This window comes from Salvelinus sp. IW2-2015, linkage group LG31 (genome assembly GCF_002910315.2).
Source record: "Salvelinus sp. IW2-2015 linkage group LG31, ASM291031v2, whole genome shotgun sequence".
NCBI classification, from domain to species: Eukaryota; Metazoa; Chordata; class Actinopteri; order Salmoniformes; family Salmonidae; genus Salvelinus; species Salvelinus sp. IW2-2015.
The window spans coordinates 9,021,591-9,047,890 of NC_036870.1; the positions used below are offsets into that span (position 1 = coordinate 9,021,591).

The 26,300-nt window shown below is 43.6% G+C and overlaps 1 protein-coding gene across 1 annotated transcript in view; it reads right to left on the reverse strand.

Moving 5' to 3' along the window:
* Window positions 1-12,313, reverse strand: part of LOC111955677 (glutamate receptor ionotropic, kainate 5-like) — a 103,508-nt gene extending 91,195 nt beyond the window's left edge. The window contains 1 exon segment of the mRNA XM_070436339.1: window positions 11,365-12,313. The gene's annotated coding sequence lies outside the window, so the exon portion shown is untranslated.
* Between the last annotated feature and the right edge of the window lie 13,987 nt (window positions 12,314-26,300).

Consider the following 26,300-nt stretch of genomic DNA (forward strand, 5'->3'; position numbering starts at 1 on the left):
TTCTGATCGTGAAATTAGTTAAAGTTGAGCGTTGGTGTCTGTTTTCTCTGGCTACTGCCGTGCGATTTCTGACTCGTTAGCTAATGATGGTGGCTAAGGGAGGTAGCAAGTAATGTAAAACTGATTTATAGCCTAAAATATTCAACTTTTTTTCGCAACAACATAGAGATTTATTGTGTAACATGTTTATAGGACTGTCATCTGCGGGAGTTGTTTTTTCTAGGTTATTTAGGTTAGTTCTAGGTTAGTTAGGTTGGTTTTGCATGCTAGCTGCATGCTAGCTGCATGCTACCGTGCTCGTGAAAATATCTGTCTCTTTTTGTATTTGGTGGTGAGCTACATGAATATATGTGTGTGTTTTCGCTGTAAAACATTTAAAGATCTGAATATTGTCTGTAATTCACAAGAATCTTTCTCTTTCATTAGCTATCCACCATATATTTCTCTGAAATGTTTCTGATGTTAATAAGGTAGTTGACGTTGGTGTCTGTATTTTCTTCTGGCTACTCCCGTGCGATTTCCTTACTGTAGCTATATGCGTAGCAGTAAATGTAAAACTGATTTATATAGCTAAAATATGCATTTTTTTTGAACAAACATAGATTTATTGTGTAACATGTTATAGGACTGTCATCTGAGGTAGTTTTTTTCTAGTTTATTTAGGTTGGTTTTAGGTTGTTAGGTTGTGCTTGTGCATGCTACTTCTTCATCCTACTTGTGCTGTGAAAAATGTCTGTCCTCTTTTTTATTTGGTGTGTGAGCGTAACATAAATATATGTGGTGTTTTTCTCTGTAAAACATTTAAAAAATCGGACATGTTGGCTGGATTGACAAGATGTTTTATCTTCAAATGCTGTTATTGGACTTGTTATATGTGTGAAAGTTAAATATTTTACAAAAATAGATTTTGGTTTTTCGCGCCCTGCACTTGCAGTGGCTGTTGTCGATTTAGCCCGGTGTCGGGCTTGCAGCCTGACAGAAGTTATCATGCAGGGACTCTGGCTGGACAAGTATGCCGGACAAAAATACATTGGCTGAGCTCCAATAGTTTAAAACAGCTCTCTTTACTCATCATGTTCTTACATGAACTCGGGTCTTAAAGTGCCTCATACTTGAGCGCAATATGGTGGGAAAAGCCTGTCTGTTACCTTCACCAACCAGTGGTCCTAAAGTGAAGCRGACAAGCAAAAGGAGTCYTTAAATCTATTGGGAGATAGCCATMGATTTTTCTCCAGTACTTTCGGCCCATKGAGATGAATYCCTTCCCAAGGCCAGTAATGATGAGTGTGGGACGGCCTGGCAGAGCCTTGAGAAATCCGTCCGTAATTGAAGAGTCTAAGGCCCCTCCAGCTGACCGGTAACAAAGGCAAAGAGCTAATCAAATCGAATCAAATTTTATTTGTCACATTTCCCGAATTGCCACCACTTCAGCCTATCTGAATTTTCTTTTGAATTTATTTATGAAAACCTACTTGATAGGTCGATGTCCTCATTGTGGATTTACAGACGTGTTTAATACGTTTTATGAACACATTTTTATTAGAATACTTATGAAATGCACATTGCTATATCTGGTAACACGTTTATTTTCCCTCGACTCCAACCCCATTCAATGCGTTGAGCGGATGTGGGTGGAGCAAGATAGCTCAGATGTGCGAGTGCCTTTTTGAATTTTGAATCACAAGCGCTGAATAAAACTGGTGTTGACTTTACGGTCAAATGCTTGCTTACAAGCCCTTCCCAATGARAAAGAGTTTAAAAATAGTAACAGAAGAAGAAGAAKATATAATACACAAGAATGGAGCTATATACAGGGAGTATCAGTACCAGATCCATGTGCAGAGGTACAAGGTATTTGAGGTAGATATGTACATGAAGGCAGGGTAACGTGACCTAGACATCAGGATAGATAATAATAAGGTATTTTGAGGAGAATATGTACATGAAGGCAGGGTAACGTGACTAGACATTCAATGATAGATAATAATAAGTAAGTATTTGAGGTAGATATGCACATGAAGGCAGGGTAAAGTGACTAGGCATCAGGATAGATAATATTAAGGTATTGAGGGGTAGATTGTAACATGAAGGCAGGGTAAAGTGACTAGGCATCAGGATAGATAATAATAAGGTATTTGAGGTAGATATGTACATGAAGGCAGGGTAAAGTGACTAGACATCATGATAGATAATAATAAGGTATTTGAGGTAGATATGCACATGAAGGCAGGGTAAAGTGACTAGGCATCAGGATAGATAATATAAAGGTATTGAGGTAGATTTGTACATGAAGGCAGGGTAAAGTGACTAGGCATCAGGATAGATAATAATAAGGTATTTGAGGTAGATATGTACATGAAGGCAGGGTAAAGTGACTAGACATCAGATAGATAAATAATAAGGTATTTGAGGTAGATATGTTACATGAAGGCAGGGTAAGTGACTAGACATCAGGATAGATAATAATAAGGTATTTGAGGTAGATATGTACATGAAGGCAGGGTAAAGTGACTAGGCATCAGGATAGATAATAAGGTATTTTGAGGTAGATATGTACATGAAGGCAGGGTAAAGTGACTAGGCATCAGGATAGATAATAATAAGGTATTTGAGGTAGATATGTCTAGTACATGAAGGCAGGGTAAAGTGACTAGGCATCAGGATAGATAATAATAAGGTATTTGGTAGATATGCACATGAAGGCAGGGTAAAGTGACTAGGCATCAGGATAGATAATATTAAGGTATTGAGGTAGATTGTTGTACATGAAGGCAGGGTAAAGTGACTAGGCATCAGGATAGATAATTAATAAGGTATTTGAGGTAGATATGTACATGAAGGCAGGGTAAAGTGACTAGGCATCAGGATAGATAATAATAAGGTACTTGAGGTAGATATGTACATGAAGGCAGGGTAAAGTGACTAGGCATCAGTATAGATAATAATAAGGTATTTGAGGTAGATAGTACATGAGGGCAGGGTAAAGTGACTAGACATCAGGATAGATAATAATAAGGTACTTGAGGTAGATATGTACATGAAGGCAGGGTAAAGTGACTAGGCATCAGGATAAGATAATAATAAGGTATTTGAGAGGTAAGATATGTACATGAAGGCAGGGTAAAGTGACTAGCATCAGGATAGATAATAATAAGGTATTTGAGGTAGATATGTACATGAAGGCAGGGTAAAGGACTAGGCATCAGGATAGATAATAATAAGGTATTTGAGGTAGATATGTACATGAAGGCAGGGTAAAGTGACTAGGCATCAGGATAGATAATAATAAGGTATTTGAGGTAGATATGTACATGAAGGCCAGGGTAAAGTGAAGACATCAGGATAGATAATAATAAGGTATTTGAGGTAGATATGTACATGAAGGCAGGGTAAAGTGACTAGACATCAGGAATAGATAATAATAAGGTATTTGAGGTAGATATGTACATGAAGGCAGGGTAAGTGAACTAGGCATCAGGATAGATAATAATAAGGTATTTGAGGTAGATATGTACAGAAGGCCGGGTAAAAGTGACCTAGTGCATCAGGATAAGATAATAATAAGGTATTTGAGGTAGATATGTACATGAAGGCAGGGTAAAGTGACTAGGGCATCAAGGATAGATAATAATAAGGAATTTTGGAGGTAGATATGTACATGAAGGCAGGGTAAGTGACTAGGCATCAGGATAGATATAATAAAGGTATTTGAGGTAGATATGTACATGAAGGCAGGGTAAAGTGACTAGCATCAGGAATAGATAATAATAAGAGTAAATAAAGAACAGAAGCAGCAGCAGCAGCAAATGATGAGTGTAAAAGTGTGTGTGTATGTACGTGTGTTTGGTGTGGGCGATGTGTATGTGTGGTGTGTGTGTTGTGTATGTGAATGTGGTGTGGGTTTTGTGTGGGTGCCAATGTAGTGTGTGTGAGTGTGTATATTTAGTCTAGTGAGTGTGCATAGGGTAGCGCAAGAACAGCGTCAGGGCAGATAGTTCAGGTACCATTAATTTACTATTTAGCAGTCTATATGGCTTGGGGGTAGAAGCTGCTTCGGAGCCTGTTAGTGAACAGTCTATGCTTGGTGGCTGGAGGCTTTTGCAATTTTTCATGCCTCTTCTGACATCACCTGATATAGAGATCCTTGGATGGCAGGGAGCTCAGCCCCAGTGATGCACTGGGCTGTTCGCACCACCCTCTGTAATGCTTTGCAGGCATGGCCGGTGCATTTGCCATACCGAGTGGGGATGCAGCCCATCAAGATGCTCTAAATGGTTCAGCTGTAAAACATTTTGAGGATACGAGTGCACATGCCAAATCTGTTCCGCCCCCTGAGGGGGAATAGGCACTGCCGTGCCCTTTTCACGACTGTGCAGGTGTGTGTGGATGCCAAGGAACCTGAAGCTCTCGACCCACTCCACAATAGCCACATCAATGTGTATGGGGGTGTGCTCTTTCCTCTTTCTCCTATAATCCACGATTAGCTCCTTMGTTTTACTGACATTTAGGAGGAGGTTGTTGTTCTAGGCACCAAACTGCTAAGTCTCAGACATCCCTGTAGACTGACTCATCGCCGTCCACCGTCGTGTTGTCAGAAAACTTGATGATGGTGTTGGAGTCGTACGTGGCCACGCAGTCGTGGGTGAACAGGGAGTACAAGAGGGGACTAAGCACACACCCCTGAGGTGCTCCCGTGTTGAGAGTCAGCATGGTGGAGGTGTTGTTGCCTACCCTCACCACATGGGCCTGGCCCATCAGGAAGTCCAGAATTTCAGTCCCAGGGACCCTAGCTTGGTGATGAGCTTGGAGACTATGGTGTTTTTAACGCTGAGGTGTAGTCTATGAACAGCATTCTCACATAATTATTTCCCKTCTTGTCCAGGTGGGAGAGGGCAGTGTGAAGTACAATTGGGATTGTGTCATCTGTGGAGACCGTATGCGAATTGGAGTCGGTCTAGGGTGTCTGGGATGWTATAGTCCTTTTGCATGTTTGATGTCATGGAGGTCGTAGCAGGCTTTTTTGTATGCCTCCATGTCCGTGTCCCGTTCCTTGGAAACYGTAACTCTAGCCTTTAGCCCAGGATATTGCCTGTAATCCATGGTTTTTGGTTTGGATACGTTCTTATAGTCACTGTGGGGATTACATTGTCAATGCACTTATTGATGAAGCCTATGACTGTTGTGGTCAATACTATCGGATGAATCCTGGAACATAGCTCAGTCTGTACAGTACCACCAAAATAGTCTTGTAGCCTCGCGTCTGCTTAATCCAACCACTTCCGTATTGAGTGCATTACTAGCACTTCCTGTTTGAGCTTTTGTTTGTAAACAGGAAGCAGGAGAATGGAGTCATGGTCAGATATGCCAAATACGGGGCGAGGGAAGACCTTGTAAGCGTCCCTAGTGGCACAGGAGATGTGTTGGTAGAAGTMAATTAGGACAGTTTTAAMTCTCCCTGCGTTAAAGTCTCCACCCGCCAGAAACAATGCCTCTGGATGAGKGGTTTCTTGTTTATTTATGGCCCCGTACAGTTCGTTGAGTGCCATASTTGTGTTGGCTTGTAGACAGCTMTGATAATTACGGATGAGAACTCTCTTGGTAGATAAAAGTGTCTACAACCTACCATGAGGTTTTCCATATCAGATGAGCAAAAGCTCGAGATTCCCTTCATACTTTAAGCAGCCCACCAGTTGTTATTAATGAAAAAACACACTCCCCCTCCTMTTTGACTTCCCCGAAGCCACTGTATGATCCTGAAGCTGCATGGACAATCCACCGAGTACCATGTGCATAGTGCCATCATCCAATCARGTTTCAGTAAGACATGTAATATTGCAGCTTTTAAAGTCTTTCTGATACGAGACTCTCGAACGAAGCTCATCCATCTTATTCTCGAGTGACTGGACATTTGCATATAAAACAGATAGGAGCGCCGGCGGGTCCCTCTTCACCACAATTTAACCAGGACTACATCTCGTCTCCCGTCTCTACGCATGCAGCGTTTTAGTAGCCCATGGAACAAAGGAATAGMGTCCGGTATGAACAGTGGAACAGCTGAGTCGGTGTTGAAGTCTTATTTGAAGTCGAAATTGAGGTTAGTAACTGTCATCTGATCCAGAAGCTACCTCGTTACCAGGTGGCGATGTCATTACTGAAACGGTCTGTAGCCGCCAAACGGCAACCCTTGTTAGTTAGCAGAGACCTTGTCAGTAGAACAGAGTTAGTGGACGAACGATCATCTGTTTGGTGGTGAACACTGATGTCATTAACTAGCTGGTTAGCCATTATACCTTGTGGGTGAACTGTCCCTTGTCGGTGAATGTTAGAGCCGTTGACTAAGTAATGGCCTCGCTACCACACTGAAACATTGATGCTTGGCCAATGCTGATGGAAGGACCCTGTGAAGGCTACCTGCACCACTTTTGCACAATCACGATTAGGCTTTTGTTGTCACTGAATATTACTGGAATCAGAGGTAAGTGAAAAGCTGTTTTTRGTATGATTCCCTAACAAAGCTTGACATTTTTCTATACCTACAAAGGTAACTATGACAACTGTTCTATTCCAAATGTGGTTTCTTTATTCTACCAATCCTTTTGATTGATTCATTCCACTCTACAGCACCCAACACACAGGTAAATGAAGAAACATCTGGATATTTTACACAAAGATGTGACAATTGCAGATCAGCAATCTTTTCAACAATAATCAACCACATAACCAGGCACTGACTGAACTGCAACCTTCCCAAACAAAGTCCTTGACAAAACTGCACATCTCAAAATATGAATACGCTGGTTTATTGTCAAGTTGCTCTGGGTAATACCATTTAAATGTGAGGAATGACTCATTTGAATACACATTTACACCCCTTACTGTGAGAAGACTCATTGTAGTCTTTTCGAATCCATCTCTTAAAGGCCCAGTGCAGACAAAAATGTGATTTTCTGTGTTTTAGAAATATTTCCACACTATGAGGTTGGAATAATACTGTGAAATTGTAAAAATGATGYTAATGCCCTTTTAGTGTAAGAGAGGTTTGCAAAGACCGCCTAAAAATTCTGCCTGTTTTGGGTGGGGTGGAGTTTTGGCCTGCCCGGTGACATCACTAGGCGATAAATAAGTTGATAGACCAAGAGAGTTCCTAACCTCTCTGCCAATAACAGCTCGTTTTCAGTTTTACCCGCCCCACTCAGACCACTCCCAGACAGTCCTAGCAAAATTCTTGCTTGAGAAATCACAGTAAGGTACTTAATTTTTAACCAGAAATMATTTGATATTGAGATAAAAACGGCTGCATTGGGCCTTTAAACTTTTTGTCGCTAGCCCATTCTGAAGAAAATGCCAAAGGATGATCTTTGATGCGTAAATTATTACATGAAAAAGGTAGTTCTACCTCATTGTCTACCTCAGACAATGTCTACCTCAGGGTCAGACGAATTTAGAAATTCCAAAGGTGTCAACAAAGATGGACTCCGCAGCAATAGAAGAGGACACCATGGGAATGCGTTTCTGTGTCCCCACTCTCTCGATGTGACTGCAATGCTCACATCCCAGCACATAGGAAGGCTCTAGAACTCTATATTTGTCACTTCTGCCACTGGCCGACTGGGACATCCTTTACTGCCGTCATCAACTATGTGACAAATTGCTAACAAAATGGCACGATCCCACGAGGACATGCTTTGACCCAAACTCCTGTCCTTTTCCACTGTCCTCCGCCTTCCACACAGCTGGATAGTGCTTCTTGGCGTGTGCGTGCGTGCGTGCGTGTGTGTGTGCGTGCGTGCGTGCGTGCATGCGTGCGCGCGTGCGCGAGTGTGCGTGCGTGTGTGTGTGTGCGTGCGTGTTTCTAGTGGCAGTGTGTGCAGCATGTGCTGAGCTGTGTGGCTGCAGACAACCCAGCAACGTGCCACAGTAGAAGCAACGTCCCGCTCCAGCGAGCAGCATTGACTAAGCAGCTCAGCTCAGAGACATGAGTCTAGCGCTGCACACACTCCAGCTAAGGTGCTCATCAGCTGACGTAAGGCCACCAGGCATATAATCACTCCAACTAATCATAACCTACTATCACTTACTATGACTGATATTAGCTATCAGCGCCCTCACAGAAGTGTCTGTGATGTGTATTTCTATCTGGCTGTGAATTTGGACCTCTTTATCTCCTGTGAGATGGTACTTAGAACGTGTTGCCAAGGTTGAGAAGAATAGAGGACTTCAATTAAATTGTTTTTTGAGGAAAACATAATTGATGCCCATTCAAATGATAATTCCTAGCGACACACAATCTGGAATTTTAATTTCATTCATATACGTACTTGACCTATATCTACTGCTTATGAATTTGAAACACAGAAGTGTTGTATGACATTGGAAATGTAGGCTGCATTGTAGTTCATCCTTCATTTTCACTGACATGTATGGGTAGATGAATCAAGATACATCTCATTGACATGTATCATTATGATTTAATCAACATAGAGTGGTGTTCCGTGTGACTGACAGAAATCCTCACCAATTAACAAAACAATCTGATCGCTAACATGAATCACCATAACTGAATTATTACGTGTCCAAGCTCACACCACTGTTATTAATCAACATAAAGCAATTTGATTTCTGATGACTGATATTCCCCACACATCAAAAGATGACCTCAAAAACATACATTCTGTTGCGCCAACTCCGTAGCGTCAACTCCGTAGCGTCAACTCCGTAGCGTCAACACCGTAGCGTCAACTCCGTAGCGTCAACACCGTAGCGTCAACTGCATCATTTCAACTCGGAAACCAGAATAAACGGATAATAGATTGACAATTCTTATTCAATTCTCAAGCTATAGCACAAACTCCCTGACTTATCCAGGTAAGAGTTTTGTCCGGAGTGAAAAAAGAGGTCATTTCCATCTGAGCCATTAACTGTAAAAAGGAGTGATTTTCCTCCATCTAGTTCAAGCAGAATATCAATATAGCTTTCGAATAATCGACAAGGCCCAGTGTGTGGCCTGGACAGTGATAGAGGAGGTCTTAGCACTCTACAATATACAGAGCTCTGCAGAGCTAAGAGGTGTCAGAGGAGTTGGACGGAAAGAGCARAAAGAAAAACGATCTTAATCATATCATATCCCACGGTTACTTATTGGCAGAAATAGCGTCCTTGGTGCTTCTTGGAAATCCAGTCGGTACAGATTGTCCATCTATCTATAGGCCTTGGATCTGGTGGAATTACATTCTGTGGGCCCATCAATTACTATCCCAGGGTTAYTACAATGTATTGTATGAGTYTAGTTCTGCTGCCACAAGGACTATTTAGCATTTTTCATTTTCATTTTCATTTTTACATTTGGATGTTATGCACACTCTGTATGATAAGATGTTTTTCTATAGTAGCCTAGTGAAGTGGTAAACACTTAGTACACATCATGTAAAGTGTAGGCCTTGCTTTGGCACACACAGTACATCAAAAGTCACATACACACCAGGGTTGGGATCTACTCGAATTGAAGGCAGTCAATTCAGGAAGTAAACTAAAATGACAATTCAATAAACCAAAAAAAGTGCATTTATTTTCAACATCTTCTCAATAAATTAAAAAGTAGTTGTTTCAAATGTTTTAAATTTTCTGAATTTTAAATTCAAATCACTTCCCGAATTGACTYCCATCAATTGGAATTGAGCCCAAACCTGATACACACACAATTCAACCTGATGTTTTTTACGTGACATGATTAATACAGATCTGCTTCTTTTAATTGTGTTATTGAAACACTATGGAATTAAGAGATAATAATTAGAAATGATTACGTCAGATTGACAAAATCTATTCAGGTGATCATGTTGACTTAATTAGAAGTGCCTCCCAAATGAATCAATTGTGTCAGTTTTAGCTCTGAGTTGCATTAATTCTAACTGCTAAATGAAAAAAGCATTTATTAACTTTAAAAAAAATCAACAACAAACAAAGATTTCAGTAGGGAGCTTTGCACTCCCATCTACTTCTTGCTCATCAATGAGCTTTCCCGCCAGCTCCTAAACCAACCGGGTTTAAGGTACAGTGTACTAACCAACAGACCAGTTTAAAGGGATACTTCAGGATATTAGCAATTCCATTTATCTACTTCCCAAGAGTCAGATTAACTTGTGGACACCATATTTGTCTCTGTGTACAGCATGAAGAAAGTTAGCACTAGTTTCACAGATCAATGCTAATTAGTGTTAGCACTATGACTAGAAGTCTATGGGTATCTGCTAACATGCAAAATCCCGAAGTATCCCTTTAACTACAACAACATTCTRAGTAATGGTTACATAAACGTTTTACTTTTTACATGTGATTGTTTATCTATCTTGGTTGAATGCACTGACTGAAGTCACTCTCGATAAAAGTGTCTGCTTAATGACGAAAATGTAAATGTAAATGTACAAATGTATGGTTTCAAAGCATGCTGGGTATTAGTCTAATGAGCTCTGTCCCCCCAAAAAGTAAAAACTCTTTGACCAAATGAAATTTGATCACTTAATTTCTACATGAATGAATCTGGTGCACATCAAGTTCCACCGAGTTAAGTAAATTCTATAAGAGACAATTACATTCCGGCAGAAAACATGAATTGATTGTGTAATGTTCACAAAATATGATAGAGCAAAACTTAAGGGCAGCCAAAATATTTTGGGGGAGTGCAGAATGAAAGRTTGTAAGTCAGCACATTCCATAAAACACATATAAAAGGAAAAAACGAACACACACATAATTACACAAGCACATTGCAGAAAGGACACAACCAGACCTATATAATTAAGCAATAAGGCCCAAGTGGGTGTGGTATATGGCCAATATACCACTGCTAAGGGCTGTTCTTAAGCATGATTCAACGCAGAATGCCTGGACACAGCCCTTAGCCYTGGTATATTGGCCATATACCACACCCCCTTGGGCCTTATTGCTATTATAAACTGGTTACCAATGTAATTAGAGCAGTAAAAATAAATGTTTTGTCATACCTGTGGTATACYGTCTGATATACCACAGCATTCAGCCAATCAGCATTCAGGGCTCAAACCACCCAGTTTATAATTATCTACAATAATGCACAAAGTACCTCAGGTGCATCATTCATCATCAACACTGCTGCCTCCCTCACATGTAAATACATCTCACACACATACACAAAAACACACACACACAGACAGACACACACCGACTTAACCCGTCTACTAGAGAGCATTACTACAAGCTCGCCACTATAATCAAACGAAAGGGAGAGACGCCTTAACAGGAGGCAAGGTACCTGTAGAGTAGACACACAATGGCGCACTCACACACCAAATGAGAGGGGAGAGCAAGAGGAAAGAGTGGTATACTCACAGAATGAATCAGACGACACCAGGAGCCGATATCAAAAGATTCCCGCGGATGCAAGCCGGCTGAGTCCCGGCGGGGAGTGGGATGCCCCACGGATAAAAGGAATGGAGAGAGAGGAGTAAGCTCAGAGAGGAGGGGAAGGCGGAGGGAGGGGAGGGAGAGAAGGGAGTTGGGGGGTGTCGCGAGAGACTGGGTCTCTGGGCTTTGGGAGGGTTTTTCTTTTTCTTTTCACCAAGTAGTCTATTCTTTTTGATATGGTGATATGGTGTATTATGGGGAAAACCTGTATAGGAGTAATGTCCAACCCCTAGGTTTGTTCTTTAATAGGAAATGATTCCCTCAGGGTGGAAAAGGATACATTTTCTACAGGAGCGAAAAATATCCAACAGCAGTGGGAAAAGGGATTTAGACGGAGGTGAAGGTGAAGTATCTAGCTTTCTGCCCTGGCGGAGCGACGAAGAGGCGGCAGAATGAATGAGTGTGTGCTGTTAACAAATAAAAGAGCCGGGAGAAAAAGAACATTCTGTTTCAATTGGGAAAAATAACTCTTTCATTCTCCCGCCTTCCCTTTCGGCGAACGGGGCGAACAGTCCTCAAAAAGGATCTCGTTCTGAGATGAAAAGAAAAAAACGAAATGAAAGAGGAAGGCGATAATGACGTGTGTCTGTGGCACCTGTTCCCCTCTCTCTGTCTATATCTCTCCCACCTGACTGGCAAGATTAAGGCATATAATGCAATTCTCTTAATTGGCCCCGGTTGTGGCGACAGTACAATCATTCAGAAGCACTCGTTTTCACTCTTTTCTTTCACTCCCTCCCCCTCTCTTTTTGTTCTCTTACACTCTCCCCTTCGCCTGAGGAACAGCGAGGAAGGCAGTGCAGAGAATGCCAATGACACTGGTGGGTGTCAGTCTAAAGGTTGGGATCCTACCGTTACCCCACTATCTGACTAAAATGGCCCCCTTATCCTTACCCAGACCCCCACTCTATCCACCCCCCCTGCCCAACCATCCCTACGGATTCTCTCCTTTCTCTCTTCTCTCCTCTATAATCGGGCTTCTGAAAATGTCAGCCTGACTCTCAGCCTTGCGCTCTCTCTCACTTTCCTCTTTTTAGATACTCTACACCTGTTCCCCACTTGACTCGCTTATCTTTGTTAATCTCTCTCTTTCTACCTCTCTCTTCCTTATCTACACCTTTTTTTGGTAATTTGTTTGTTTCAGGTGTACTTCTCACCGGGAGGGCCGGAAGATTTTCACGCAGTCTCTTAGATTAAGCCAAACYTAATTAAGCTACTCAAAAACATGAGTGAAATGATGGGAATATGAGAGAAGAGATTGGCAGATAATAACCTAGTTGCAATTTCAAACGATCTCTCAGTTCTGGGTTCTGAGAGGGAATCCACTGCTTTGTAGATCACAGAAGGATACAAAGAGTATTTATGTTGAAACGAGATTATCTGGAACTAAAGGATTTTCGGAATCCAATACGTTACTGTACTTCCTACATGACAGCCGCATCACCTCGTGTGAGACATCTTGGCAGGAAATTCACGGMTACCAATGGCTTTCCTGTCTTTTAGTTCTCACATCCACTTGTCATCATACATAAAAATTACCCAAATCCACTCGTCACTCAACGTGACAGCAAAACACTGAGGCTTTGAACGGAACGGGTTGCCATGGCACCACCAAAGGAAGCAAGCTTGATGCAAAGTCTTTAGGTGTGAAGGATGCGGGGTAGTCTAGAGGTTATCACACAGAAGAGTGGCCCCATGGAGGGAAGTGTGGTCCTTGTCAGGGCAGGAAATGGACGCCAGGTGAAAAGGTCTCCAGGAGTGATTTGGGATCTGTAATGAAAGAGAGAAAGAGAGAAAGAGAGAGAGAGAGAGAGAYAGAGAGAGAGAGAGAGAGAGAGGGGGGAGAAAGAGTGCGTTTCAGCATTTCAACATCATACTGTATACCCAGTCATTATTCACCATCTCCCAGAAAATGCACTGTAAAAAGGCAACATTTCATTTGATTTATTCCATTTATATGTCAGGGGGCCGTGTTCAATTACAACATCAATTTCATAAGAAATGTATAGCAGGCACAGCCACCTTTGTAGTTATGCAAACTATCATTGTTCATCCAATTTTAAATGTATGGTTCCACTGACTTGAATCATACTTTGTTTCAAGGTAAACAACACTATTTGTTCAACTCAGGAATGAATGTTAGTATAACTTTTTATTTGTCTCATACGCAGTTTACAGCAGGTATAAAAGGTGCATCGAAATGATTTGGTGCTAACTCCCTCAACAACGCAGTACAWWAGTCAGTAACAATAATATCAATAACAAGTCAAAAATAACAAGTAATAGAAGTAATATAAGARGTAGTATGCATAGTACTARACGGTAATAAMGGACTGTATTTACAAATATAATAGAAAAGCAGCATTGACTGTGTGTATGCGTGTGTGTGAGGGTTGGGTGTGTGGGTAGTCGGTGCAAATAGTCTCTAGAGTGCAGATAGTCTCTGTGATGAAAATAGTCTCTAAGGTGCGGTTCTGTGCAGGGAGGCAGCTAGAGTTAYCTGTTCAGCAGTCAGATGGGCCTAGTGGTAGTAGATTCCTCGTAGCCTGTTGGTCCGAGACTGSGTGCCAGGTGGTAACAGTGTGACTGGGGACTTGCAGGGGCTTGCTTCCATTCAACCACAAGAGCATTCATGAAGTCGGGGCACTGATGTTGGGTGATTAGGCCTGGATCGCAGTCGGTGTTCCAATTCATCCCAAAGGTGTTCGATGGGGTTGAGGTCAYGGCTCTGTGCAGGCCAGTCAAGTTCTTCCACACGGATCTCGACAAACCKTTTCTGTATGAACCTCGCTTTGTGCACGGGGGCATTGTCATGCTGAAACAGGAAAGGGCCTTCTCCAAACTGTTGCCACAAAGTTGGTAGCACAGAATCGTCTGCAATGTCATTGTATGCTGTAGCGTTAAGATTATCCTTCACTGGAAATAAGGGGTCTAGCCCAAACCATGAAAAACAYCCCCAGACCATTATTCCTCCTCCACCAAACTTTACAGTTGTCACTATGCATTCGGGCAGGTAGGGTTCTCCTGGCATCTGCCAAACCCAGATTCGTCCGTCGGACTGCCAGATGGTGAAGCGTGATTCATCACTCCAGAGAATGTGTTTCCACTCCTCCAGAGTCCAATGGCGGCGAGCTTTACACCACCCCAGCCGACGGTTGGCATTGCACATGGTGATCTTAGGCTTGTGAGCGGCTGCTCAGTCATGGAATCCCATTTCATGAAGCTCCCGACAAACAGTTCTTGTGCTGACGTTGCTTCCAGAGGCAGTTTGGAACTCGGTAGTGAGTGTTGCAACCGAGGACAGACGATTTTTACGCGCTACACGCTTCAGCACTCGGCAGTCCCGTTCTGTGAGCTTGTGTGGCCTACCACTTCGCAGCTGAGCCATTGTTGSTCCTTGACATTTGCACTTCACAATAACGGCACTTACATTGATGGGGGCAGCTCTAGSAGGGCAGACATTTGACTAATTGACTTGTTGGACTACTTGACGGGGCGACAGGTAGCCTAGTGGTTAGAGCATTGGACTAGTAACTGAAAGGTTGCAAGATCYAATCCCGAGCTGACAAGGTTCCTAGGCCGTCACTGTTCCTAGGCCGGCGTTGAAAATAAGAATTTGTTCTTAACTGACTTGCCTAGTTAAATAAAGGTWAAATAAAAATTGTTGGAAAGGTGGAATCCTATGACGGTGCCACGTTGAAAGTCACTGAGCTCTTCTGTAAGGCRGTTCTACTGCCAATCTTTGTCTATGGGGATTGCAMGGCTGTGTGCTCAATTTTAAACACCTGTCAGCAATGGGTGTGGCTGAAATAGCCGAATCAACTTATTTCAAGGGCGTGTCCACATACRTTTCTATATATAGCGAATGCTCTRCTAAGTAAGTGTTTACACATACAAGGACGACTATATGGTATTTTCCCTGTAACATCAACATTTACCCTCTGTACTAATGAGTATGAAAGGCGGTACTGCTGCTGCAAACGTACGCTGTCTAAATGTTTCCTCACTGTTGCTATGACATTAGCAGCGCGGTCATATCATATACATTACCACCAAGGGCGTTCATTTCAGAAAATGCAGAGGCTGTTCAAAAGGGAGGGGGAAAAACGTGTTTGAAAGTGTAGCCACAGCGGTGGACATTGGAGATTCTACCATTCTACCAACATTTGCCTAACGTTAGCGCCCTTTACGTAACGCCATCAGTGGCAGCTAGGGCCGAACGCGCACGGCTTGCCTGCCTTAGRGGGGGACGGCGGTCAAGAGGCCTCTTGTGTTCCGCATGTAGCTACCGACTAGCAACTACAGTCTGATTTAGCACTTAGCAAATGGAGCTACCCGGCTTCACTGCAACACTCCAGCCGAAAGTGCATCTTCAGAGTTACAACAGCTCGGAATGTAGCTATTCTGAGCGAGTTCTACGTGTGGGATGCTTCCAACTGGTGGGAGACAGATAGATAGATGTTTGAGTGTGTGAGAACTGAAATGTGTGTGTGGTGTGCATGGTGAGTAGGAGTTTGGAGTTCATGTGGCGTGACGGTGAATGGTGATGGCAGGCAAATTAGCTGGATGGAGAGGTTACAGGCGGAGAATGGCCCTAACAACAGATCTCAGATCAGCTTATCCCTGCTCTAACCGTAAACCACTCAGAGATTTAACATAAACTGTCCCTGGATCTGTGCTCTAGGGGCAACTGTCCAGTGGGAAAGATAACAGGTTCAACTGCGGCAGTAGCCTAGTGGTTAGAGCGTTGGACTAGTAACGGAAGGTTGCTAGATCGAATCGTTCTGCCCTCACAAGGCAGTTAACCCACTTTTCCTAGGCCGTCATTGAAAATAAGAATTTCTTCTTAACTGAAAATAATATCACAAGCCTTTTAAAAATGAGTAATATCCCCTAAGCATTGCCTGATTCATCTCTGTCATCTGGGGTTATACATTGAGGCCCAGACAAAAGAAGTGGCTGGTTTGCTCTGATATCATTCCACTATTTCAATGTAATTTCGGACTGCTGTTTCCAAACCCATGAGTCATTGTTTGTAAATCACAGTTCTCTCTCATTTGTGTCATTATTCGTTAGGCTTCACGTTGTTTTTAGTCACAGGGTCATCTTTGTATCTTCATACGGTAAAGCACCATATACGTCTCAGAATGGGGAATCCTGTGTTACAGCCAGATGGCAAAGCAGTAGGTGTGTGTCTCTGTACCCCTTTCTGCATCTGTGTTTTCATGGTTGTAGGCATCTTGTTAAAGAATGAGTGTCAGGGTGTGTGTGTGTGTGTGTGTTTGTGTGTGTGTGTGTGTTGGTGTGTGTGTGTGTGTGTGTGTGTGTGTGTGTGTGTGTGTGTGTGTGTGTGTGTGTATGTGCACGAGAGTCAACACATCCCCCTGAGGTGTAGCTATAGCGTTATTGAACAGACACTGGTTTGTCATTGCTGTGTTCTTTCCCAGACGTCGCCTGCAGCCTATGGGACAACAGGACCCTGCCTCCCGGTGTTTAAACCCGCTGCAGCAACCCAACGGAGGCACACAGAGTGATGGTGATCTCAGTAACAGAACACAGCTTGTGCTATTATGACCCCGTCACCCCGAGTGCCATCTAGTGTTAGCAATAGCGTACAGCCATACATTCCTTATGGCATTTCAGACACTGACCAAAAATATGAGTCTATGGAGCTGAGATGATGRTGGTGGTTAGTGGTTTGGGGGTATCATGGAGGTGGAGTAGTGGTGAGGGAACTTGGGGGGAAGACGGGAGTGGGATTATGTGGAGAAATAGGAATTCCGGGGYTGGGGAGTTCGCTGTGAGTGACGTTTTTTGACCCTAAACACTTTGGTTTCGGTTGAACGTCGGTTGACGTCCAGGCTCGTTCATACAGTATGTATGCACCCTCGATGGGTGGCTGGGTGGGTGATGGCAGGAATGAGTGATGAAAGAAACGAGGGAACGGGAAAGAGGAAAAGAGGGGAGCGAAAGACAGAGGGGGCGATAAAATGGCTGATGGATGACCGTAGTCGATACAGAAAAGGGGGGATGAGGGATGATTGATGGAGAACAATGGACAAATAACGACCAGCGAGATAAAGACGTAACAGAAATAAGAAAGGGGATGAGAGAGAGGGAGGAGGAGGAGATGAAAAGGGGGAGAAAAGAGGACAGGGGAAAACCCACACTCACCCATCTCAGTCCCCTCTCCATGGGRGAACGAACGGTTAGTCCCTGCTAGATCAGCAGTTAGRGGTTGCCACGGAAAGCGAGTGAGGGAGCCCTCAGCCAAATGCCAAACGGACGGCTATTACGAGCGTGTGGGCCGGCGACGGGAAAAAMAGAGCGGAAGGAGAGAATGGGAGGAAGAGGAAGGGGGGAAAACGAGGGAGAAAACAGAGGAGAAGAGCAGAGTTGCGCGTTGCGGGCGCAATAGAAACACTGTGACCCTGTCAGGTCTGAATTCCCTGAATTCCCCAAAATCCGTCCTGGCCAAATCCCCTTTTCCAAAAAGAACGACAGATCACTTTCTTTCCAAGAAGCCAATCACAGCTCCAGACTCTATTGACAGGTAGTTGGATACACACACTCAAATAAAATGCAGAGCAAACGCTGTCGCAATGACACCCCGGTTACGGCTCCACAGGCTGTCACAAGAAGATGACAGGAATCGACCCCCTCCTCTCTGGGCTTCTGTGGTGCTCCTCTTCTTCATAAAGACCAGTCCATTTGGAGATGAGTGAAAGCTGTGTAACTGTTCCCCTGTTCCCCTTTTCTTTTAGACTCGTCTCTTTTCTATCTAACGCCTCTTGTCCTGTTGTCCCTCAGTATTGGGCTCGCTGTATTTCCACAGTGTGGGGCTAGCGAAGGAACTGACTGCATTCAGCACTACCAGCAAGCTCCTTGCGCTCTCTCTCTCTCTTCATTGTATCTCCATACCTCTTCAGCTCTCTCCAATCCAATCAGCATTTCCTCCTCCCTCCCTCTCTCTCTCTGACTGTAACTCACGGACTTCTTCTCTCTCTCTTCTCTCTCTCTTCTGGCTAACTCTAACTGCTCTTTCTCTGTCTAAATTCTTTCTGTAACTCACGACTCCTCTCTCTTAGTGTTACGTTCCTCCAAGATACATATCAACTGGCTGCCACCCCTTCATCCCCTACTGTCAATCAAGGACACAACATAAATAAAACATCAGGGAGCCTCTCTCTCATGGGCGCACAAAACACAACGGTGCACACACAGGTGCACACACAGGTGCACACACAGGTGCACACACAGGTGCACACACACACACACAGGCATATAGTAACATACTCACACAGTACAAAATCAAATCAAAATCACACTTTATTGGTCACACATGGTTAGCAGATGTTAATGCAAGGTGTAGCAAAATGCTTCGTGTGCTCTAGTTACGAAAATGCCAGTAATATCTAACAAGTAATCTAACAATCCACAAACAATCACCTTTATACACACAAATGTAAAGGGATGAATAAGAATATGTACATAAAAATATATGGATGAGCGATGGCAAGTGCGGCATAAGCAAGATGCAGTCAGATGGTATAGCAGTACGATAGTACATATGAGTGAGTAATGAGGATATGAACATTATTTAGTAGATAGTGAACCTTATTAAGACTCCATTTATTAAAGTGGCCAGGTTGAGTCTGTAATGTTGGAAGCAGCCTCTCTATGTAGTGAGGGTGACAGCTGCTTAATCAAGTCTGATGGCTGTGCCAGACAGTGGATGGTCTGTTTTTCAGTCTCACCTCGTCCCAGCTTTGATGCACCATTGTGTACTAGACCTTCGGCCTTCTATGCACACACGTACAAAGCTTACATAATATTCTGTTTATAAATCACAGTAACAAACACGACCAAAGCACATTACAGTATAGCACCACTAAAACAGGCCACACACACACACAGACAGAATCAACCTGCGGTTAAAAACATAAGGCAGATGGCTATGTGAGAGAAAGAAGATCCATCACGGATGGCGTCTGTGTGGTGTGGTGTGTGTGTGTTGGTGTGTGTGTGTTGTGTGTGTGTGTGGTGTGTGTGTGTGTGTGTGTGTGTGTGTGTGTGTGTGTGTGTGTGTGTGTGTGTGGTGTGTGGTGTGTGTGTGTGTGTGTGTGTGTGTTGTGTGTGTGTGTGTGTGTGTGTGTGGGTGTGTGTGTGGCAGCATCCAGTGAGGATAGGATAGAGGGAAAGGGAATGCCTGACACAGGGGGAGACAGGGCTCATAAACCTTATGCCCTACAGGAGTGTTACGTACCGTCCCTCACAATACATTACTATTTACCTCCCTTTCCTCCTTTCTCCCCTCTTTCATCCTCTCTCCCTCTCAAAGTAGAGTCCCCCTGGGCATGATGCCATAGGTACTTCACTCCCCCTCTCTCATTCCTCTCTCTCTCATTACACACACACCACCACACACACACACACACACACACACCACACACACACTACACTACACTACACTACACTACACTACACAAAAACAGGCACAAACAGTAGGCTACAGGAATCACAATAACACATTTGCTATGGAAAGCTCCCTAAATCAATGGTGCATACATAATCTCTATATCCATTTTCATTGGGTCTGGCACTATTCAGGGTATTTCTATGTTGTAACTGCCACTGGGTGCTTAGGATAAAGCAGGAAATGAGAACCACTCACTGGGACGTTATTGACATAAAGAGCATAGTTAGCTTCAGATCTTTATATGAGATCAGGACGAGAGAAAACAAGAACAACTGAAAGAGGAAATAAAATGGGGGAAATCGAATGTGAGGTGATGCAAATTTATACGAAATAAATAAGAACAAATTGAGTCACGACCGATCATGTAATCAATACTACCTAGATTTTCAGAAGGATGAGACTCGACCGATCATGAAATCAATACTACCTAGATTTTCAGAAGGATGAGACTCGACCGATCATGAAATCAATACTGCCTAGATATTCAGAAGGATGAGACTCGACCGATCATGAAATCAATACTGCCTAGATATTCAGAAGGATGAGACACGACCGATCATGAAATCAATGCTGCCTAGATATTCAGAAGGATGAGACACGACCGATCATGAAATCAATACTGCCTAGATATTCAGGATGAGACACGACTGATCATGAAATCAATGCTGCCTAGATATTCAGAAGGATGATAGATGACCGGGATATCTAGTATGTCAGAATTGAAACTACAAAACTGATCAGAGCCAGCCTAGATGTAATACAAATGTCTAGCTACACACACATACAAAAAATGAACACACATCTACACACAGACACACACACACACACACACTCACACACACAGACACACACACACACACACACACACACACACTGTAACATACCAGCACACACTAATGCATTCACACACACAGCTTGACATTAGTGTCCCCTGCTTAAGGGCAGTGTGCTACCCAAGTCCCTGTATCTGCATGTAACAACTGTGGTGTTTTATCGTCCCCGTTCACTCATCCTGTCCTCTCCTTTCCGGGCCCGTCTGTGTGGTCCCACTGTTCACCACAGCCTGAGAACACTATGGTGGGGAAAGCCAGAGAGAGCGATAGAGAAAGAGGGAGAGAGCGAGAGAGAAAGTCAGAGAGGTGTGTTAGGAAGACTATGAAGGGGAAAGCCGGAGAACGATAGTGGGTGAGGGAGAGAGATAGAAAAAGAGAGAGGGGGTAGAAAAGAGGAGAACTGACATTCAGCCKCGGCGCCATACCTCGCCTGTGGAATAATGATTAGGCTCTCAGCATGCCGGTCACATACGCTCTACTATCAATGAGTGAGTGAGCGAGAGAGAGAGGAAAGGAGGGAAGAGAGGGAGCAGGAGAGCGACGCATTGAGGGAGCAACAAAGTGAATAAGAGAGTGTAGAGTGAAAGAGGATTGAGACGGAGGGGAGGATAGCGAGAGGGGGAGGGAAGCAATGGAGGGCAGTGATGTCGAGGTATGAGGGGTGTGCAGTATGAGAATGAAGATGTTTGGAGGCACACACTTGGGACACACATGTGCGTGGTGAGGGCATAGGTCGTGGCCAGGATGGGAAAAAATACAAGCAATTGGGGGCTTTGCCAGGAGAACCACAGGTCAAAAAGAAGGTACACAGTACTTGAATTGTGTGCAGAAWATAACAGCGTGTACGACTGRAAATGTGAGYATATGATTCTAGACTAAAYACAACAGAGAAAAGATGAACAGGAAGAGAATGTCCCCTCAAACCAGGAAGAATACATCCTCTCAAAACAGGAAGGACATGTCCCCTCAAACCAGGACGAATACATCCTCTCAAAACAGGAAGGACATGTCCTCAAACCAGGACGAATACATCCTCTCAAAACAGGAAGGACATGTCCCCTCAAACCAGGAAGAATACATCCTCTCAAAACAGGAGGGACATGTCCCCTCAAACCAGGAAGAATACATCCTCTCAAAACAGTTTTCACCACGACACTAAAGGGGCACATTCACTGACGAAAGGGAATGGCTGTGTCAGTCCGACTGGATTTGGGCTTTATGGAGTCCACGCTTGCACAGCGGCAGAAACATTTCTGTCGTTGTTTATTTGGATGGGCTAGTCATCGATACACAGGGCCATTTTAGGTCTCAGCTGTGGCTGCTGGGTATAGGGCGTCTACATGTTAAAGCCTCCCCTTTGTTCCCATTCAGTTGGGTGGGAACAACTGTCATTAGCGTCACGATATGGCGTATTTGCATGTTCTAAATTTAGCATGACGCAAATTGTGAAATATGACCTGGCTGAGAAAATGAATTGCTGAGATTTCACTACCCGTCTGCCTAGATGAGATAATCTATCTTGTTTGTGTGGCTACTCTAGTTCATCGTCCAAATTTGAGGTGTGAAGAAGACAAAATGAAGTAACTATGACGAATAGCCGCATATAATTCTGAAAGCACGGTTGAGCAGAAATAGACTCTGACGTCCGAATATGAAATGCTCCAATGATTCATTGAAGCTCCGAAATGTCAAAAGGGAGTTGCAACATTGATGTTTACATGGACAAAGTGGTTACGTGAAATGTGACAAGACTTGACACGAACATTTGGGAGGTTAAACACTCCGTCTCACACCGTCTAGATCCCTCAAACTCAACTCTGGACCTCAAAGCCAGTTCCACTGCGATTTTTCATTGTTCCCTCTAATCTGGGACTGACTTAGACCTGGGACACCAGGTGGGTGCATTTAATTATCACACACACCACACACACCACACACACACACAACACACACACACACACACACACACACACACACACACACACACACAACCACACACACACTACTGTTAATGTTTTTAAATGCATGTAAATTGTAAAGTCTTTTGTCTGTAATGTATTTTTCGTTATGTGTTGGACCCAGTAAGACTAGCTATCGCCATGGAGATCCTAATCAATCAACAACAACAACAAAAAATCTGTCACACGAATCAGTGGCAAGAGTTGTTAGAGGCTTTCAATGCTTAATATGTAGACACATGGAGAAAGTGGCAAGTGCTCATGCCCCGTCTCAAGTGCACCATGCCCCGTCTCAAGTGCACCATGCCCCGTCTCAAGTGCACAATGCCCCGTCTCCAAGTGCACCATGCCCCGTCTCAAGTGCCCCATGCCCCGTCTCAAGTGCACCATGCCCCGTCTCAAGTGCCCCATGCCCCGTCTCAAGTGCACCATGCCCCGTCTCAAGTGCACCATGCCCCGTCTCAAGTGCACCATGCCCCGTCTCAAGTGCACCATGCCCCCGTCTCAAGTGCACCATGCCCCGTCTCAAGTGCCCATGCCCGTCAGTGCACCATGCCCCGTCTCAAGTGCACCATGCCCCGTCTCAAGTGCACCATGCCCCGTCTCACACGCTCTAAGTGCCATGCCCGTCAAGTGCCACCATGCCCCGTCTCAAGTGCACCATGCCCCGTCTCAAGTGCACCATGCCCCGTCTCAAGTGCCCATGCCCGTCTCAAGTGCACCATGCCCTGTCTATTTTCTGGATTTCAGAACATTCGATTCAGACATAGCAAAATAGTTATTTTTAATGCTCTTTAGGGATTTTCACACTACTGAGCCAAAGCGAGCCAAGCTGTACTGAGCTGGCCAGGTTACGCATTCACCATAGTTGCTGGAACCGTGCTTTAAAGGACAATGTGAAAAGAAAATATCCAAACCAGCACAGTGTGGTTCAGGTGATCACTTTAGTGTGAAACAGGTAAATATGTCAGCACGTCAGTGTGAAACATGTAAATATGTCAGAACGTTAGTGTGAAACATGTAAATATGTCAGCACGTCAGTGTGAAACATGTAAATATGTCAGAACGTTAGTGTGAAACAGGTAAATATGTCAGCACGTTAGTGTGAAACATGTCAATATGGCAGCACGTTAGTGTGAAACATGTAAATATGTCAGCACGTCACTGTGAAACATGTAAATATGTCAGAACGTTAGTGTGAAACAGGTAAATATGTCAGAACGTTAGTGTGAAACAGGTCAATATGGCAGCACGTTAGTGTGAAACATGTAAATATGTCAGCACGTCACTGTGAAACATGTAAATATGTCAGAACGTTAGTGTGAAACAGGTCAATATGGCAGCACGCTAGTGTGAAACATGTAAATATGTCAGAACGTTAGTATGAAACAGGTAAATATGTCCGTACTTTAGTGTGAAACAGGCAAATATCTCTGCACGTTAGTGTGAAACAGGTAAATATCTCTGCAAGTTAGTGTGAAACAGGTAAATATGTCTGCACTTTACAGTCATTCATTCATGATCTCACTAAATAAGACCCTTATCCTTAATCTCAGGAATATCAGTTCAACAGAGGCAATTCGGTTTTAACAACGCCCCCGCGATCCATACAAGCCACAGGAAATGAAAGCACTTAGAGCTTGATGCTTCATTTGGAAGTACAAGTGTCTCATTGACTTAACTGTCTACCTGCCCGCATTGCAGACATGCTCCTGGAAAAAGAAACRTGGGTCAATTGGAGTTCCACTCTGACCAGGGCTCAGAATTCTCAGAATTAAGCCTGGGACTGACACCATTAGGGCTTGGCTGCCTCTCTAACCCAGACAGCTGCCAAAAGTCGGCATCTTTAGACCTTCCTTGCACCGCATCAACTGCTGTCAGTGGATTTGTTACCCCAAATACACCACGAAATAGCTTCTCCACGCCAAACAATCAATCTCTATTTGAACCAAGGCCTAGTTGACCTACCTTTGGGGACTCTTTTCGTTGGTGGGCTTTGTAATTCACAGACTTTCAGCTCACCGTGTTCGTAATTCTCACTCGGAGCGAGGGAAAACGGGCCACTGTTGACTAGTAACATAGTAAAACTGTATAGATACAGACAAATAATGTCAAGCAAGTACTTTAGCGATTGGCTTACATTTGTCTTGCCCCCAGAAAAACATGAATCTCTTGACAGACAGATTAAGGCCAACTGCCATGCCATCTCCCTACAAAGGGAGGAAATATAAATGGGAAGAGAGAGCATTTTATTCAAAGAAATACAACAGATTCTGAATGCACCGTGTCAAATCGAGTTTGAGAGCTAATGATTTCAAAATCCCCATCAAAATCTGTCTGTTTAGCTAGAGATATCAGATGTTTTATTTGTATGGGCTGTGTCTCAAACCACAGCATCCACCGATGTTGGCCTTCCCCATCTGTGGTTGAGGTTGGCAGAGCTACGGCTGTGTTTATCAAACCAGGAGAAATCCCGAAAATGTGTCTTCTCATGAAAATGTAGGGCATTTCCAAGTTTAAGAAAAAAAAAATATATATATACACTGAACAAATAAATGTACGCGACATGCAACAAAATACAGTTCATATAAAGAAATACATTTATTAAGCCCTAATCTATGGATTTCACATGACTAGGAATACAGATATATGTTGGTCACAGATACCTTTAAAAAAAAAAAAGGGAGGGGCGTGGATCAGAAAGCCAGTCAGTATCTGGTGTGACTACCATTTGCGTCATGTAGCACGACACATCTCCTTCACATAGTGTTGATCAGGCCTGTGGAATGTTGTCCCACTCCTCTTCAACGGCTGTGCGAAGTTGCTGGATATTGACGGGAACTGGAACACGCTGTCGTACACGTTTATCCAGAGCATCCCAAACATGATCAATGGTTGACATGTCTGGTGGGTCATGGAAGAACTGGGACATTTTCAACTTCCAGGAATTGTGTACAGATCCTTGCGACATGGGGCCGTGCATTATCATCCTGAAACATGAGGAGATGGCATCAGATTAGACTCTTTCTGACAGTTTGTGCAGAAATTCTTTGGTTGTGCAAACCCAGTTTCTTCAGCTGTCTGGGTGGCTGGTCTCAGGCGATCCCGCAGGTGAAAAAGCCGGATGTGGAGGCCCTTGGGCTGGCTTGGTTACATGTGGTCTGTGGTTGTGAGCCCAGTTGGACGTACTTCCAAATTCTCTAAAACGACGTTGGAGGCGGCTTATCGTAGAGAAATTAACATTAATTCTATGGCAACAGCTCTGGTGGACATTCCTGCAGTCAGCATGCCACAATTGCACACTACCCTCAAAACTTGAGACATCTTGGGCATTGTGTTGTGTGACATTTTAGAATGGCCTTTTATTGTCCCCAGCACAAGGTGCAACAGTGTAATGATCATGCTGTTTAATCAGCTTGTTGATATGCCACACCTGTCAGGTGGATGGATTATGCCAAAGGAGATTGTTCACTAACAGGGATGTAAACAAATTTGTGCACAAAATTTGAGGAAATAATATTTTTGCATATTGAACATTTCTGGGATCTTTTGATTTCAGCTCATGAAACATGGGACCAACACTTTACATTT